This window comes from Apostichopus japonicus, chromosome 23, assembly GCF_037975245.1.
Source record: "Apostichopus japonicus isolate 1M-3 chromosome 23, ASM3797524v1, whole genome shotgun sequence".
Lineage (NCBI taxonomy): Eukaryota > Metazoa > Echinodermata > Holothuroidea > Aspidochirotida > Stichopodidae > Apostichopus > Apostichopus japonicus.
This window is the reverse complement of record NC_092583.1, coordinates 3,628,383-3,644,927: the sequence shown is the minus strand read 5'-3', so window position 1 is coordinate 3,644,927 and position 16,545 is coordinate 3,628,383. Positions and strand designations below refer to the sequence as shown.

Here is a 16,545-nt window from a genome sequence, read left to right as displayed (position 1 = left end):
TGACCTGTTAATTCAGTCCATAAACCGTTTAAAGCAATCCGTGACATTCTCACCATGGAACACATAATATATGACTCTAAATGTACAAATATATCTTGGCATTGTATGAAAACTTTCAATATTTGCTTTACCTAAATTGAAAGTGTCAACTGGCGTTCTCGAGTCCTGGTGTGGTAAGGTAAATCGAGATTTAAAGTTTAAATCTAAAATAGAAATAACTTATCTATAATTACCCTCTTTATCAAATTTACCAAGCACAATATTTAGGCCATCATGTCAATATTTCAAAGAAACCCCCTGCCACCCCCCCACCCTTCCCCAATTACCTTAACACTGACAGGATCTGCCTTTACCCAGGTATATATTTCTCACTCCAAACTGGTTAAGGCTGATAATGCTGTTCTTCCCCCACCCCCCCTCACACCCCATCCCCCACCCCACTCATCTTTATGTATGTCATAAATTTCAAAAGAAATATTGTAACAACAATTAACCTTTACTATAAAAAACCTCCTTCTCTAATCCTTGGGTTCTAAAACTCCCTTCTAAAATCCATGTTAATTTTCCCTATTGACATATGATTGACTTTGAAACCTGAGAAGAAGTTTCTGTTCTGGCAGAGAGAGGGGAGGGGGTATATGATATGTATGTAAAGGTATATCAGGAGTAAACCATGATAAAGGATTAGAAAGGTAGGGTCACCATAAACTATCCAATTCTTTGATAAACGTTGTATCGGGTTCCTTTCTTTTAGCTATTTTGTCGCCTATTCTTTTGGCTACACTGTATCGTCCTCCTTCCATGTGAAGACTAAATGCTCAACATATAGTCACTCATCAGTAATCTTGGTGGCTCCAAATTTTAGCTTGCAATTTGCTAGATTTGCAATTTACCATAAATACCTATAGTGGTGGATAGCTTGTAACAAGTGAGAAACTTCTAAAATAGACTTGTAATAGATAAGTCACTGGGGACATTGGTGTATGCTATACTTATAATGCAAATGAATATATACAGTAGGCTACCAAATTTCCACACTGCATGCAGCATTTAGTATGACTGTAGGGCGTTTTATCCATCCTTGCATATAGACATTCAATGTATTGTGCATAATGTGCCAAGTTCAAAGTTGACGAAAAACCCTTATAACCCGCATATATACTATGGTATCAAAATACAACTGCTCTAATCTCAATTGATAAACATAACATATTTGAGGAAGTGCTCTGCATAGAAAATTTTGTTAATAGACTGACTGTACAGTTTAACCAGTTGCAAAACTTACATAGAGGTGCACAGAAGATTTTTCAAGAAAAAGTGATATAAGGTATATGTGCCGCAGGAACGACCCTGCAGGTGGCATTTGAAGGATGAGGCTATTACAGGAATCTGGCGCTTTGGGTTCGATCCATGGTTGTGTTGTAGTAAGGTGGGTTTTTCATTCAAGAGCAATCTAAGGTTTTCCCATCTGAAATGGCTTTCATAACTGAAGAGATTCCAAACACCATGCAGGAATGTGAGGTGCAAAGCTGTAACAATTATCACAGAGCAATAGTATATAATTAAAGCAATGAGGGAAATCTTGCAATAATTATTCTCACAAAATGGATAATGATTGATTTTTTCATTTCCAATTTTTGACTGTATCACTTTGGTTGCCTGAAAGAGAAAACCATGGCATCAGTCTTAACCACCTTGCAAAATTGTAAAGGGGACCGCGGATTGCAAAGTCGGTAATGACAGTAACGCGGATCGAAAAGTCAGTAATTACTATGACGGTTTAGATTCGTCCGATGCGGCAAACACACAGAAAACGTAGTACTCAAAGCCGAAGCCAAAGTGAAATAATCAGGTCACGCATTTCGTGACTATGCATGCTAAGTTCTGCAATACCGCCCTCATTACCTTTAGGGAACCATTTCACGCCGTAGTTTTGATTTTTTATCTTGCTACTGCTGTGGTTGGAAATTTAGACCCAGTCTAATTTTGCTTTCAGCTGGGACTATAATTCCTACTCTCCTGAAACGGCCAGGTACTTTACGGCCAGGTACACAGCACTGTGGCAAACTCAACACAAAGGTGCACAGTGGTATTAAATTTTACTGTGTTAATAATTATACTCGGGCTCTTATCTCTGGAACACGTTACCAGATCACATTCAAACTTGCTGTAAACTTTCTACATTCAAAAGTCTAATTAAGACCCTTCTTTCCACTTGTTCTTTTGTAAATTAATCTGCTTTCTCTGTAAAGTGCCTTGAGCAGTGACTTTTGTCTACTGATTTGGCACTATATAAGTCTCATTTATAATTATTATTATTATTATAAACCAGCAACTGAAAACATATTTTTACAATTGCATTATAACAGCTGCTTTGTTACCAAGGGCGTAGGAACCGGGGGGGCGCCAGCCCCCCAGTGAAAAATGTGGAGGGGCGGAAGTATCATTCCGCCCCCCGCTTCGCAAGTCAGAAAACCCCTTTTTCCAAATGAGAAAAAAAATCTCATTTGGAGCACCAAATTGCATCTAAGGCCTGGTGAAAATACAAAATTAAGTTTACAAAATGGAGTGGGTGTTGAAGTGTGCTATATTGCACCAAATTGCATCTGAGGCTACCTGGAAATGCCAAAAATTCCAAAGGGTAGGGGGACACCCCCTCCCCTTAGACCCCTCCCCCAGGCCGGCCATCAGTCTTCAGTCCCCCCCCACTCAAAAGTACCTTCCTACGCCACTGTTTGTTACAATCAGAACTAAATTTCCCCAGTTCAATCAGAATTGAAAATTTGTTTGTTTTATCTGTACAACACTTATGTCGCTTACCTGCTGAATTATCCAGTTCAAGCTCTGCAAACAACTGACATACTGTACATCTTGTGACATATTGCTGGTACACAGTTTGGTGACAGTGTTTGAAGAAAGACACGTCAGGGACCTGCAGGAATAACAAAACCAGCATTCATTTCCAGTTTTCTGTTAATCAAAACTTACTCTTTTTTTAGTGTATAAAACAGACAAATTTCTCATGAAATCCCTTTTCTGCCACCTTCTGGGCCGTATCGAATGAAAACAGGCCAGGGGCGTGCATGATTCCTGGTTTCATGGTATGCAAGGTATACTGTGGTTTCTGACTGTTGCCCCCAACAAATAATTGGTTATACAGTATAGATCGCCACCAACTAAGGGGTTGGATAGCTTCAAGTTGGTTGAGTGAATTGGCTTATAATACCATTCTAGCCATAAAGGTCTTTGCTCTCTTCTAACATTTCCCAGTCAATTTTCAATTATTCACTCACATATTTGTTTGATAATGATATAAAATAAATAAATTTCCCCGGTAAAATTCTGACATTTCCTTTTCCTATGCACCATTTGTTCGTCTATGATCTTCGATTGAAGTTCGATTGAAGCTTATATGCTTCCCCCCCCCCCCCCCCCCCCTTAATGTGAATTTTGAAGCAAGCTGAGGTGTGATATGTCAAGTATGTGTTGCACATTTACAAATAACATCCAGTTTTTCTTTTTGATAATTTTGTTAACTTAACTCAAGAATAGCACCCCCTTCTGTATGGCGTTAACCTAATTATCCCTTAACCCAATCTGATACCATTTAGCTACTCTTTATTTTTTTCTGATAATGATATTGCATCATCTTTAAAAACATGTAAAGAATGTACATATATGGAAATTGCAAGATTTCCTCATTCTGTTCACTCTTTGTCAGTCCATGCGAGGTCATGGAGCCTTACATATATTATACAGTATAGTTCAAGGGGTCACAAGTCTATAATTAGCGTCCATGCATGAGTTGATTAGCACCACCTAAAAAGGGCAAAATGTCACCAAAACAGAACTAGCATTGTTCGATACAGGTGGCAAATGCCAACAGTGGAATTATGACCTACTTTAATTGTAACTGTCATATATTATACAATACAGTCCAAGGGAGTCACAAGTCTATTATTAACTTTCATTCATGAGTGGATTAGCACCATCTCTAGTGTATAAAGGCAAAATAGAACAGAACTAGCATTGTTCCATACAGGTAGCAAATGCCTACAGTGGAATTATGACCTACTTTACAGGTTTCGAACCTCTGGACATACAATCAGCGTCCATAGCCTAGATGTTTAGAGTGTCAGCGTATAAAGTGGGAAGCCCGGGCTCGAATCCCGGTGGAGGCTGGAGTGTTTTCATGTTCTGGATTTTCAACTATAAAAAATTTCAATATTTATAGATAGATAGACAGACAGACAGACTTATAGTTACATAAATAAACAATCAATTACAAATTATCAAAGGAATCTCTATTTGTTTCTTTAAGATATTATGTCAATAAGCTTACTTATTTAAAAGCTATAAACTAATTAAACAATTAATCACCTTAGCTTTCATAAACAATTCTCAGGAAGCTGTTAATTAGTTCAAGGTAATTGAATAGATGTATTACCTTGTTGAAAGTAATACATTTAATATGATACAAAGTAATGATAATGGTTAATTTGCTTCGTTCCCCGCTTACCTGTCTCCCCACAACATTAAGATGTGATTTGCTATAAAAAGCTGCAGTGGTTATAATGAAAACAATCCTTAACACTAAGTGGATCCAATCTATCCTGGAGATAAGGTTTCTCTCGATGACAGAGATGCTCATAGAGTTTGCTGCCATTTTTCTAAATTAAACCTTTAAGTTTGGCAAAGTGTACAGATAATAAATTCATAAGCACATTTTCAAGAGTAGGATTAAAATACAGTATTCTTTCAAATGGAGAATCATCATGTTTTGTCATATAGATTCAAATAAAATTAAAGATGTAAATCCATATTTGATTTGGGGTATTTAGTTGTATCCACGACAACATTGTTCTTTGTAACTTTATGCCGTATCAACAACATTTATCCTTGGGAAATGTATAGCCCATTGTAAACATGTCATTTGATGCCATGAAAATCTAAATGTTTTAATGTAAAGTGAACGAAAAACTGAACCAGAATAAGAAAATCCAAATGGAAACAAGAACTGCATTGCCTGCAAGCCTGCAAATACACAGTATCGTAGTGTGGGTAGAGTGCTTGCAGTTTTTAGGAAGAACATTTCGGTTGTTTATTGTGTTATTTTTGCACGGAACACACACCAGGGAGTATAGTCATGTAGGTACCTACAAAGTGAGGGCGCTTGTGAGAGCCTTGACAGGCTCAGAATCACAAAAAGTTGGCTAGGCAGCATGACAGGCTCAGAATAAGTTGGCTACGCAGGTAGGCTCTGAAACTGGAAGCTCTGAACAGCTCTATATGAAACTGTAAGTTTCAACGTCCAGTCATGTAGGTATCGTTCACTTGGCCACCACTGCCAATATTATAGCCCGCACGCGCATTACAATAATAAGTAAAAAATAGTACTTGTGGGAAACAAATTTGTTCTCATCATACTTACTTGTTAGGAGCAACCAAATGAATATATAACTACATTAGTTCTCATAGATTGATCGAAGGTCGTCAAAGTTGTGTGAAAAGCTAATGCATGGGGTCAGAAATGTCAAGTTATATATATATACAAGTACCACCCAGTTCAAAATGTGGTCTTCAACTGTGAAACTTCTGGATATTGGTCACTGTCATAGTTTAGGCTGCATCTTAAGACACTGTAATTTATGGACAGACATCATAATTGCAACATTGTGAAATGAATAGATTACTAAGTGAAATTATAGCTCCCCAGAGCATGGTCCCTAAATCCTCCCTAGATTCTGTCCATTCACAGTGATATGTGTTTTGTATCCCCCTTCCTAATCATCGTTAAATAATCACTTAACTCCCTCATTTACCTCTGTACATTGGATATCCTTGTTACACCTACTCTGCAAATTGTAAAGTATATTGAATTATTCTTCAACACTGTTGTTCGTGATTGTTTGTCATTCTAATCGGACAGAAGATTGGTTTTTTAGACTGTTGAAACATCAGGCCTTAATTATTTGTAACTTTCATTTATTTTGACCAACAATTTACTTTTTTTGGAGTTTCTGTTTTTCCCTTCTCTCCTGTCCTTTTGCTCTCTGTTATACTCGTTGTGTACAATAATATAATGGAAAAGAGCTTTGGCGCTGGCAGGGTTCGAACCCGCGCGGATTGACTCCATCAGAACTAAAGTCCGACGCCTTAACCACTCGGCCACAGCACCAGCGATGTTATTATAGAGTTATTTTTATGTGTTAATATGAACGTAACAAACTACCTGTTTGTATCGCTATAAAGCTTGGTGCTCTGTAAATATGAAAGTTCACCAAAAGTGTTTATTCAATCTTTGAAACAAACAAATGACTTTCATTCCTCTCAACAAAGACACTTCCCTTGACTTACAGGTAGCTTACGATTTTCAGCACTTGAGCTGTATGCTATATATATACAGGAATACTTAACTTGTGAAATCCCTAAATCTGGAGAACTTGTTACAAGTCGGAACTAAGAACTGGTTCATTATGAAGCTGCCATATTTGTTCTGCCCATGGATCAGATATGGATACCCAAACGATATTAAAAAAATAGTCAAATTTCATGACTGGATAATATATATATATACTGTATATAGGGAATAAAGTCTGTAGGCTAGTTATTGATCAATATTGTATAAAAACAGACAATATTCAGTTATGAAACCTGAAATTGCAGAGTTATTGCCATGCTCAAGTCAATCCACTCAAGTCAATATGACTTCTTTGTGCAGTCTCCTAACGTCCTACTTCCCTCCCTCCTTTCTCTCCCTTTCCCACCATCCCATGAAGTCCTCTTCAAATTGTAGCAGATTTCTAACAAATGATTCCAAGACTTTTGTGAGCCTTTGAAGTCGAGGCAAGTCTAACTGTCGTGGTTTAACCTATTTCAAAGAAACTTATGTCCAGATTGCTTTTCGTATTAATGATGAATCCCCTGAAAAAATACAATACAATTAACAGTCTTTCCTATTAATTTGCATATCTGATTTATAGGTTGAGAGAAAATGACATTTGAGACTTTATACCATTACTATATATGCGTACAGATCATAAACTGTTTATAGCAAACCATTACATTCACTGTGACTCTAAATGTACAAGTATATCTTGGCATTATAATGTAAACTTTCAATATTTGCTTTATCTAAATTGAAAAAGTCAAGTGACGTTCTCGGGTGCTGGTGCGGTGAATCAAGATTTAATGTTTAAATCTGAAATAGAAATAACTTATCTGCAATTTACCATCTTTATCAAATTTACCAATCACAATATTTAGGCCGTCATGTCAATATTTCAAAGAAACCCCCCGCCCCCCGCCCCCCCACCCTTCCCCAATTACATTAACACTGACAGGATCTGCCTTACTTCACCCTGGTATATATTTCTCACTTCAAATTGGTTAAAACTGAATTATGCCCCCCCCCTCCCACACCCCATCCCCCACCCCACTCATCTTTATGTTTGTCATAAATTTAGAAATCAAAGAAATATTGTAAACCAGTTACCCTTTATTCAGGACCTCCTTCACTAGTACTTGGGTTGTAAATTCCTTCTATATGTGTCTTATTTTATTCACTTTTATTCCATCATTTGGGTATATACACAAAGGACAAACATAATAATACTGATAATAATAATAAATGTGGTACAGGCAGGGTTCGAACCCGCGATGGATCAACTCCATTGGATCTAAAGTCCAACGCCTTAACCACTCGGCCACTGTACCATTTGTTGAAGAATCTTGTTAAGTGTTTTAATTATATTTGCTTCCGTGAAATCTATGTGACTACATTGTCATAAAAGGTAAATAATACAAGGAAACGAACTGCAGGCAACCAGCATTGATTACATTGCCCAGGAATTAATAAGGTTATTATATACAGGTGAAGTGTACTCTTATCTAGCGATCTATTGGTTTCCTGTATAATATAGTATGAAAATTTCAGAACATTTCACACTGAGAAACATTTAGTTTACCTTTACTTGTAAAAAAGCATTTTGTACAGGATTTTTTTTTTCCAGACCGCATGATAAGTAGCATAAGTCCAATCTAAATATACACCACTTTCATTGCTTGGCAGTTCTCCAAAGTACGCGTACTACACACACTCTTTTCTTTTTGGTGGTTTTAGTGTAATAATGTATCAATAACATAAACACATTGAGCCACAAGTAGTTTAACTTTATCATGGGGGCTATACACACATCATGCTGCAGCTGAAGTTATATAGTAAACATTGCTGTTCTTTTGATTATTACTCTATTTATTTGTCTGTTTGCTTGTATTATGTGATAGTGTATTCTGTGGTTATAAAAGTGTGTCAAGTATTCTGGTTTATAATATTTTATTCAAATGTTTGTACACTATATAATCTTGGCTATATTGGGTTACTTAATTACCCTGTGTGCCAAACCTCAAAGAAATACTTAATATGGCAATGATCATGATAAAACATTTAAGCTACTTGTTTGGTTTAAAAGTGACTTCAGAGGGTGTACAGTACGTTACGGATCGGACCCAGGCCGGCCAGTGGGTCGAGCTCAGTATTCAGCATTGCAACGCACATAATCAATTGGCGTTCAATTGAAAATCCGCCCTTAAGGTAAGACTGCCGTTCATTTTTCGCCACTGGCCACTTCTTCACCTTTCAAGGTTATTAGTCTGGAACATTAGCCTGTGTGTTACGTAATCAATTCACCGAACCTAGCAAAGGAAACAAGTCTAATTTTGCTTTCAGCTAGGACTATAATTCCTACTCTCCTGAAACGGCCAGGTACTTAACGTAACACAGCACTGTGGCAAACTCGACACAAAGATGCACAGTGGTGTTAAATTTTACGGTGTTAATGATTATAAATCAGCACCGTCAACTGAAAACATATTTTTACAATTGAATTATAATAACAGCTGCTTTGTTACAATCAGAACCATGAAGTTTCCCCAGTTCAATCTGAATTGAATGTTTTTTGTTTTATCTGTGTGTCACCCCAGGTTGATCGCTCCCATCCAGGGGACATTAGCCTTTAGGGAAGCGGGGGTTCTTCGGCTGTAATTTGGTCAACTACCTGCACCGAGATACTCGATGTCCTTAAGCGCAACCATATCAACAATGCACCTTGTGACGTATAAGGACCCTACCTTACTACTGCTGTAACTACTGGCTCGTCTGACTCAACACACAAACAAACAGAATAACACATAAGGTATATATATAGTTATGCGAGATATTTATTCATAACTACGACACGAAGAAAGAGAAAAGAGAATAGCAATGGTAATAAACAACAAATGTAACTAATTGTCATTAACAATAATTAACAATAAAACACAGTCAATCCCATCTCGGGATGGATCACTATATAGCTGGGGGTTGGGGCTCACTCCCTCTCTAGACCCGCTCGACCGACTTTCGGATCCGGGGAACATCATGGCCTGGTGGGGAGGGGGCATCTTAAGACCAGGGCGTTTAGTCACGCCCACCCAAACCAAGGACCTGTTTAGAAATTATAGAGTAATTTCTAATGATGATGTCTCCGACATCCTAACGACGGCTGAGGGCTGTCAAGTGAGTGGCCTAACTTACGTAACAAATATAATCGATACAATGGGCTCAGTGCCAACTAAAATATGGGACAAATCTACAACAAGTACACTCTAATCATTAAGGTTAAATATAAATGAAATATGTTTCCAGTAAATAGCATTTTAAGTAATATAGCTCACATCTAGCCGACATGGCAGTCAATGACGGACACCAATGCAGTAAGTCTCAGTCAAGTGCTAATTGCCCTAACCCAATTACTAGCATGTTCCTAATAGACAACTAAATGCATAAATACTAAAATAACCTAACACAATATATACCCTATATGATAAGTCTCTCATAAACATAGCATATGTACCAACAAACAGTATAGCAGAACTGTTTAGGGTCAACCTCTAACAATAACTGTCACCAAGGGAGCTACAGACCATCCATCAGCTAATATGGATTCTACAAAAGGGTAAATTCTAGTATACATGTAGCATATCATGTATAGGCTTAGTGTAACTTATAGAGTACACAATACAGAAATAATCATAATGGAATAAACAACATTTGCTATATATCATTATCAATGAAACACATAGTTATACTAAATTACACAACGGATGGCAAAGTATATCAATCGATGGTATGACTTTAATTAAATTAGATATAATACATCTCTGTGTGCTTGGAGCCATCACAGGGTAACTGAACATTACTATTAAACTTAAGTAGCTTACTTCTGAAAATACAATGTGGTTCATACCTGTTTAGAAATGATAGAGTAATTTCTAATGATGATGTCTCCGACATCCTAACGACGGCTGAGGGCTGTCAAGTGAGTGGCACAGATCACTGGTAAACTGGCCTTCTTATAGAGCCAGGGGACAGTACCCTAAAACAATACCACTTCCTGCCCAGCCCAAATAAGGAGATAAATGACCAGCTGATCGGCCTACTCATTACCGGAAAACACCAACATTTCTCAATAACCACTAAGACAACAGGTGTAAACAACTTAGTGACGTAGTCCCAGAGAATGAGTTCTTACACAAAGAGGTGAACAGTGGGTCACCTGTTTGCACTCTGGGGACAGCTTAGCTCGCTAATGGGTTATGTGGTGGTTTTACTCTCTGGTACACATGGAGGACAGAGCATGCAATGTCATTCCAAGAATACAGGCTTAGTCATTAAGACTTCCTGCAATGAAGTGACAGGCCATTGAACTCAATGAGCACCAAGAAATTGTAGGGGGTACCTATCACAGAGAGGGGGAAATCTAAATTCTAGTACTTCCTAAGTTACCAAAAATTATGGGTGCTACACACTCCCCTCACAAAATCTGGTCGTCCTCGACCAGCAACTGCTAGTCCAAAACTAAACAAAATCCAACTAACAAACTATCTAAACCAAACAGAAGATTAAGAAAAAACATACTATTAAACACCAAACTCAAATACCAGTACTAGTTCAGTAAGGGCCCTGTGGATGACATGTGATCGCCTGGTGCGCTAATAATATAACTTGCCATATAGATCTGCCAACACTTATGACTCTGCAGCTTGAGCACAAGAAATTGTTGCAAAATAGCCCGCATAGGTAATGACAAAGAAACATTAACAAAGCTCCAATCCTAAAAATTGTAAGGTGGGCCCCTACCAATGATGGAGTAATTTCACCTAGTGCAAACCCTATACCCTACCCTTATCAACTATGGGACATCTCCCTTAGCACCATGTGTCCTGCATACTTAACTTTCCACAAACGGTTAGCTCTATCTACCAGTCTTAGCCAGATTGGCGGGTAACTAATTCTGCTTGAAGAATTTAATTTTACGTCGTTACCAAGTTTCAACAAACTTAAGGTAAAGGACAACTATAGCTTAGTCAGCTATAGTGACAGAACACGGTCTATTAGATTGATAGGAGCTAGGGCTAGCTTCAACTATCCAGGGTTCACTTACTGTCCGCTTGCACACTGTCCTCCACAGTCTCCTACATAAACGCTACTAACTATAGCTCTAGACAAGTGGACCCAGACCACTATGTTGACCAATGTCCCGTCAGGCAGGTGCGGGCAATACCTAACCAACACAACACTGACCCCCATACTGATCTAGATTGCACCCCCAAAACTATACTTGGGACAATCCCAAACAATCAACCTAGTCTGCTAAAAACTAAAAACAGCAACTCCCAAAGGGAATACAAATGACAATCCTCTAAGTCATAACTATCTGACCTAGGGTAACAACACAACCAAAGAACAATGTTATAATAGCACCCGAGCAAAACAGAACAAGCAATGTTCAATACAGGTGGCAAATGTCAACAGTGGAATGTTTTTTATTTTTAGTTTACAATTTACCTTTTTTTTCTTCTTCATTATACTCCTTGTGTACAGTCAAATAATAAAAAAGACTTTCCGATGCTGACGGGATTCGAACCCGTGCGGACATTTGTCCAATGGAACTTAGATCCAACGCCTTAACCACTCGGCCACGGCATCGCTGTTGCCATCATAAAGTCAGATATAAGTGTTAACATCTATTTGTAAGGAACTTGTTTGTATCGTGGATGAAATCGGTTACATATTACAATCAATGCAAAGTAAACATAACCGGAAATTCCCTCTGTTACTTTTTACATACAGTAGTTATAATGTCCCTCTGGCCTGTCAGTCGGGAGTTACTCATCCCACCTGTAGATAGTAAATATGCATAATTCAAATAAGATGGTCAGATACACAGCATGATTGGTTCAGGTACGTGTACGTCATCAGGGTCATCTCTAAGTAGACCTACATGCACCCCACATGAAGCATTGCACCCCATCATATCTCTACAAGCAAGACCACTAAAGATAAGTACTATAAAGGTTTGTTTACGCAGTGCATACAACAATGTTTCTTCTGTATATATATTTATATCGATCAGTTTAAACAAATATTAAGTTTTGAACTGTTATATTTTACCGTACCATTGTATTCATCCAGATTTGGGGTCGGATTTGTGTAGGCCTATATCATGTAACGACTATAGAACCCCTGTTACGTAGGTTACCTAACACCTCAAGCGATGCTCTGACAAACACTGTCAATTTATTTTGTCATTTAGGCTTTATAATCTGACACATATTGTTACATACATCAGAGATTATGACGGTGCCATTTGCAGTACTTAACCAGTCATTACTCAAACACAATGGTAGTTTTCAGCTCTTACACTATAGAACGTAGGCTCACACACTGGCATTTAACTCATGTGTACCCTAACACACCCCATTAAGAGAAAGCCTAGCCTAACCTTGGGGTAATAACATCACACAATCAGATCATAATTTACGATGCAAATTGTATGATCATTCAACATTTAAAACAGGTGACATAGTAAGGTGCACTGAGTGTGCGGCCTGGGGAAAAAGTCTAAGGGGAGGGGGTGACCGACTCCCCTTAGAGAAAAAAGTGCTAGTCTGGTACAGCACAGACCTGACATAATTAAGAGTAGGTCTATGTAGGTCTGCACAGGAGTAACACGACTTCTTCGTGGTTATAAGGAAACGCTGTCATGCTTGTATATTACTCTGCATATATAGAAGGATAGGCCTATAAGGCTATACCCAACATTAAGTAGGATAGGCCTACCCCTCATTATAGTAGGATTGGCCTATCCCACATTATAGAAGGGTAGGCCTATTCCACATCATAGTAGGATAGGCCTACCCCCACATTATAGTAGGATAGGCCTACCCCCACATTATAGTAGGATAGGCCTACTCCCACATTATAGTAGGATAGGCCTACCCCATGTCATGTAATCATTCTGAAGTATCTGTATGTATACGGTATTTTATGTTGTGTTCGCATTGAGAGCTATGAGACACAGCTTATTCATGCTAGAAGAGGTTCCCACCGCTTGTTATGAACAATCGCTGAACCCATTCAATAAACAGACATAAATAGAAGAATCATGTTCATCCTTTCTTTGTTATTCTTAGTGTAACCTGAAGGACTAAGCGTATAACACTACATGGTGTCAGAAATAGGCCATTTTAAGCGGAAATTGGCAAAATCCTTGCTGGTAAGTCAGTTTTTATGACTGTCTGCAGAACATGTCAAAGTGAACAGGGCAAACATACTGTACGGTACCTACAGCATTGTTATATTGTATTTGTAGGCTGCCGTGCGTAACCTATACCGTTGGACCTATACAATAACATTAACGCTACTATCTGGGCACTAGTATTAACTGCAGTTCGCCACAAATATGGCCACCCAATTCCAAATAACCCCACCAGGGACATTTCCCTTCAAAAGTGAGGATTGGGAGCAGTGGATCAACGATTTGAAAGATTTTGATCTGATGGGATTCTTAAGCCAATTCTATTTTGATAATTGGGATGTCAATCACATTGCAATTTTAAGCAAATCAGAAATTTGTAAAAAGTTTGACAATTCATCTGATTGGAAAAAAAATACCCAAATGATTGAAGGAACAATAATTGAGTATTGAACAGTTACACTGATTTTAGAAGTTAATTTCAAAGGTTTCTGAAAACTATCGTACATTAAACTGCTTGAAATTAGTAGACACAAATAGCACTTTATCCTAAGAGTGATCGAAGGAAAACAATGATTGAATTATTAATTTTCACTATGTACAAGTTACAACTATCTGATCAGAGTGCTCTATGTCCGGTGGACAGAGCGAAATATATGTTGAGACTAGTGGAACACTAGTAGTTGTTACGATACAATTTTTTTACTTATTGACATGTCAGGTAGGCCTTATCGCACGATTGCGGTTAACCTACTGACAACACTGCATTTTTACCGATGATACACACAGGGTACCCGTGTTTGAGTTGTCGTTATGCATGCAATTAAGTTTGTTGTTTTCCATTTTGGTTACACCTATCGTGTATCATTTAGTTTGAGAGATTAGTCTCAAATTTGTTTCGAGCTGATGAACAGAGCTATTCCTTAGGACATACTTGTAACAGTGCACTTGATAATTCTACTGTGATGTTAAACATTAGGCCTTTGTTGATTGGCTCACAAGTTAATAGTAAGCCTATCGTATAAAGGCAGTGATCGAATGAGCCACTCGCCAAAATGTTGAGCGTAATGCATTTTTGCTAGCCAGTCGCAAAATTCTAGTCGCCATGGGCGAGTTGGCGACTGTATTTGTCATTGCCTGATGATATATATATATATATATATATATATATATATATATATATGTTGAGACTAGTGGAACACTATAAGTTGTTACTCAGAGTTTCACGCGTTGAGCGATCTTCAGACAACTCTTGAGTTGTCCGATAACATTATCGATTGTTGGTAGGATATCTTGACTTGTATTGACATTCTACCCTACATCTACATCATCATATTAGCCAGCAACAGTTTTTCCATTCAAATCAAGTATTTCAACCAATCAACAACATGATATGATCGAAAATACATTAAGTAGAAGATAGCTGTAGAGGAGTTATGACAGAAAGCTATTGAAATTGCTTGTAAGGTCAAAATCCTTACAAGTATATGGAAACATACGCCATCTTCACAAATAAACATAAGCAAATAACTAAATGAAGACATTCTACACTCGTCAGGCGGTTGTCTGATAGTCATCAATCTTTTTCCCGCCAAATTGTTTACTGTGTTCTTACGGGCTGCAGCCCACTTTGCTGGTGTGTACGTACTTAGTCTTGAACAATGTGCACACTCTTGCACTTTTGAAGTGGTAACATTGACATGTGTTTGGGCCCAGTGCTCGTTGTCGCCACTTAATATTCCATATCCTTCGCTCTTGTTACCTGAATGGTATATTTGCTGATTCATTGACAGCTAGAGGCAGAAGGAACCTATGCAATGGTTATAGCACGTGTGCGTGTGTGTGTGTGTATTTACCACTTGCTTGTAAACACTGTCACTCAAAAATTTAATAGTGGATAAACTTTCTTCCTTAGTATGTGGATCTGTCTAATTGAGTACAAGAACCAAATATACTTTACTGTGAAGTTCAATGGTCATTTGGGATTAACAGAGGTCAAACTCTGAAGCCTTTGTAAACATGATAACTCAAAAAGTACAAACCTTTGTTGAAAGTCATACATGGTACTGTATGCAGATACAGCTTAGGTGAATACAAGGTAGCATACGCCTATTAATTGCCCCATTGGTTTAAACACTAAATCACAAAAGTAATGTGGTCTCTAAGTCTAGTTAGAAGTTCCCACTAGCTAAACTCTACCCATCACTGGATAGCTGACAAGTTGGAGTTTCATGGAACCATCCATTTTCCGTATCATGACCATGCTAAATTGTTTACTATGAGAGCCTGAATTTTTCGTCACTTGCAAAGAAACCTCTTTCCTCAGTCGTACATTTTTTTTGGTACCACTGCTCCTAGGAGGACTAGAGTGGTCTTAACTTGCCACAACTGACACAATATTTGCACCACATGTACGTCCATTCATGCTCTTAACATCCAATCAAAAGAAAAAAAAAACAGCTCCTGATTGATAACATATCCAAAAAGATGCATATCAATTTGTTTCAATGGAAGAGTGTCGCATTTCCACTGTCAATTTCACAGCTGTCAATAGTCCAGCCAACCCAATGAATAATGTATCTATTGCCTCATTCTATATCCTGATTGATTGAATGGGCGTGGCTTGTACGGTTGCGTATGTATGCATGTACGTATGCGGTACTGATATCAAGCGTGTGCACACCTACGTACACGAATGCACATGCACTGTGCACGTATTCAAGGCGAGGCGGGCGCAGGCCACTCCACGAGGATTTGCGTGTGATCTATGAATAGTCATTTTTGAGGGCGTTTTCATTGCAATGGTTTCTGATTAGGTTACTGTAGGTCCCTATGTGGGAGTGTCAGGAGTGTAACAGAAAAGGATATCATTGGCTATTTCACTCTATGAATAATCAGTCAGCCTTGTATTATGTCAATAGGTTTGATTAAACACTGTGCGGTTAAAAGTTCAACCCTATTGTTCACC

The 16,545-nt window shown here is 38.1% G+C and overlaps 1 protein-coding gene, 1 long non-coding RNA gene and 1 other non-coding gene across 14 annotated transcripts in view; 1 reads left to right on the top strand and 2 right to left on the bottom strand.

Moving 5' to 3' along the window:
• The window catches only part of LOC139964995 (uncharacterized), a 202,447-nt gene that overhangs the window by 55,989 nt on the left and 129,913 nt on the right, over window positions 1-16,545 (top strand). The gene's annotated exons all lie outside the window — the stretch shown is intronic.
• Window positions 1-16,545, bottom strand: part of LOC139964998 (uncharacterized) — a 121,123-nt gene that overhangs the window by 13,916 nt on the left and 90,662 nt on the right. For 4 of the 11 annotated variants that reach the window (XR_011792139.1, XR_011792141.1, XR_011792140.1 and 1 more), the window contains 2 exons: window positions 4,076-4,209; window positions 2,821-2,932 (listed from right to left, as the gene is read on the bottom strand). This is a non-coding gene — a long non-coding RNA (uncharacterized lncRNA). Of the gene's footprint in view, window positions 1-2,820; window positions 2,933-4,075; window positions 4,210-9,484; window positions 12,221-16,545 lie in introns of all 11 variants that reach the window. The other 7 variants (XR_011792138.1, XR_011792136.1, XR_011792137.1 and 4 more) reach the window with 3 other exon arrangements.
• Trnal-uaa (transfer RNA leucine (anticodon UAA)) lies at window positions 11,946-12,028 on the bottom strand. The gene has a single exon. It is a non-coding gene; the product is annotated as a tRNA-Leu (tRNA).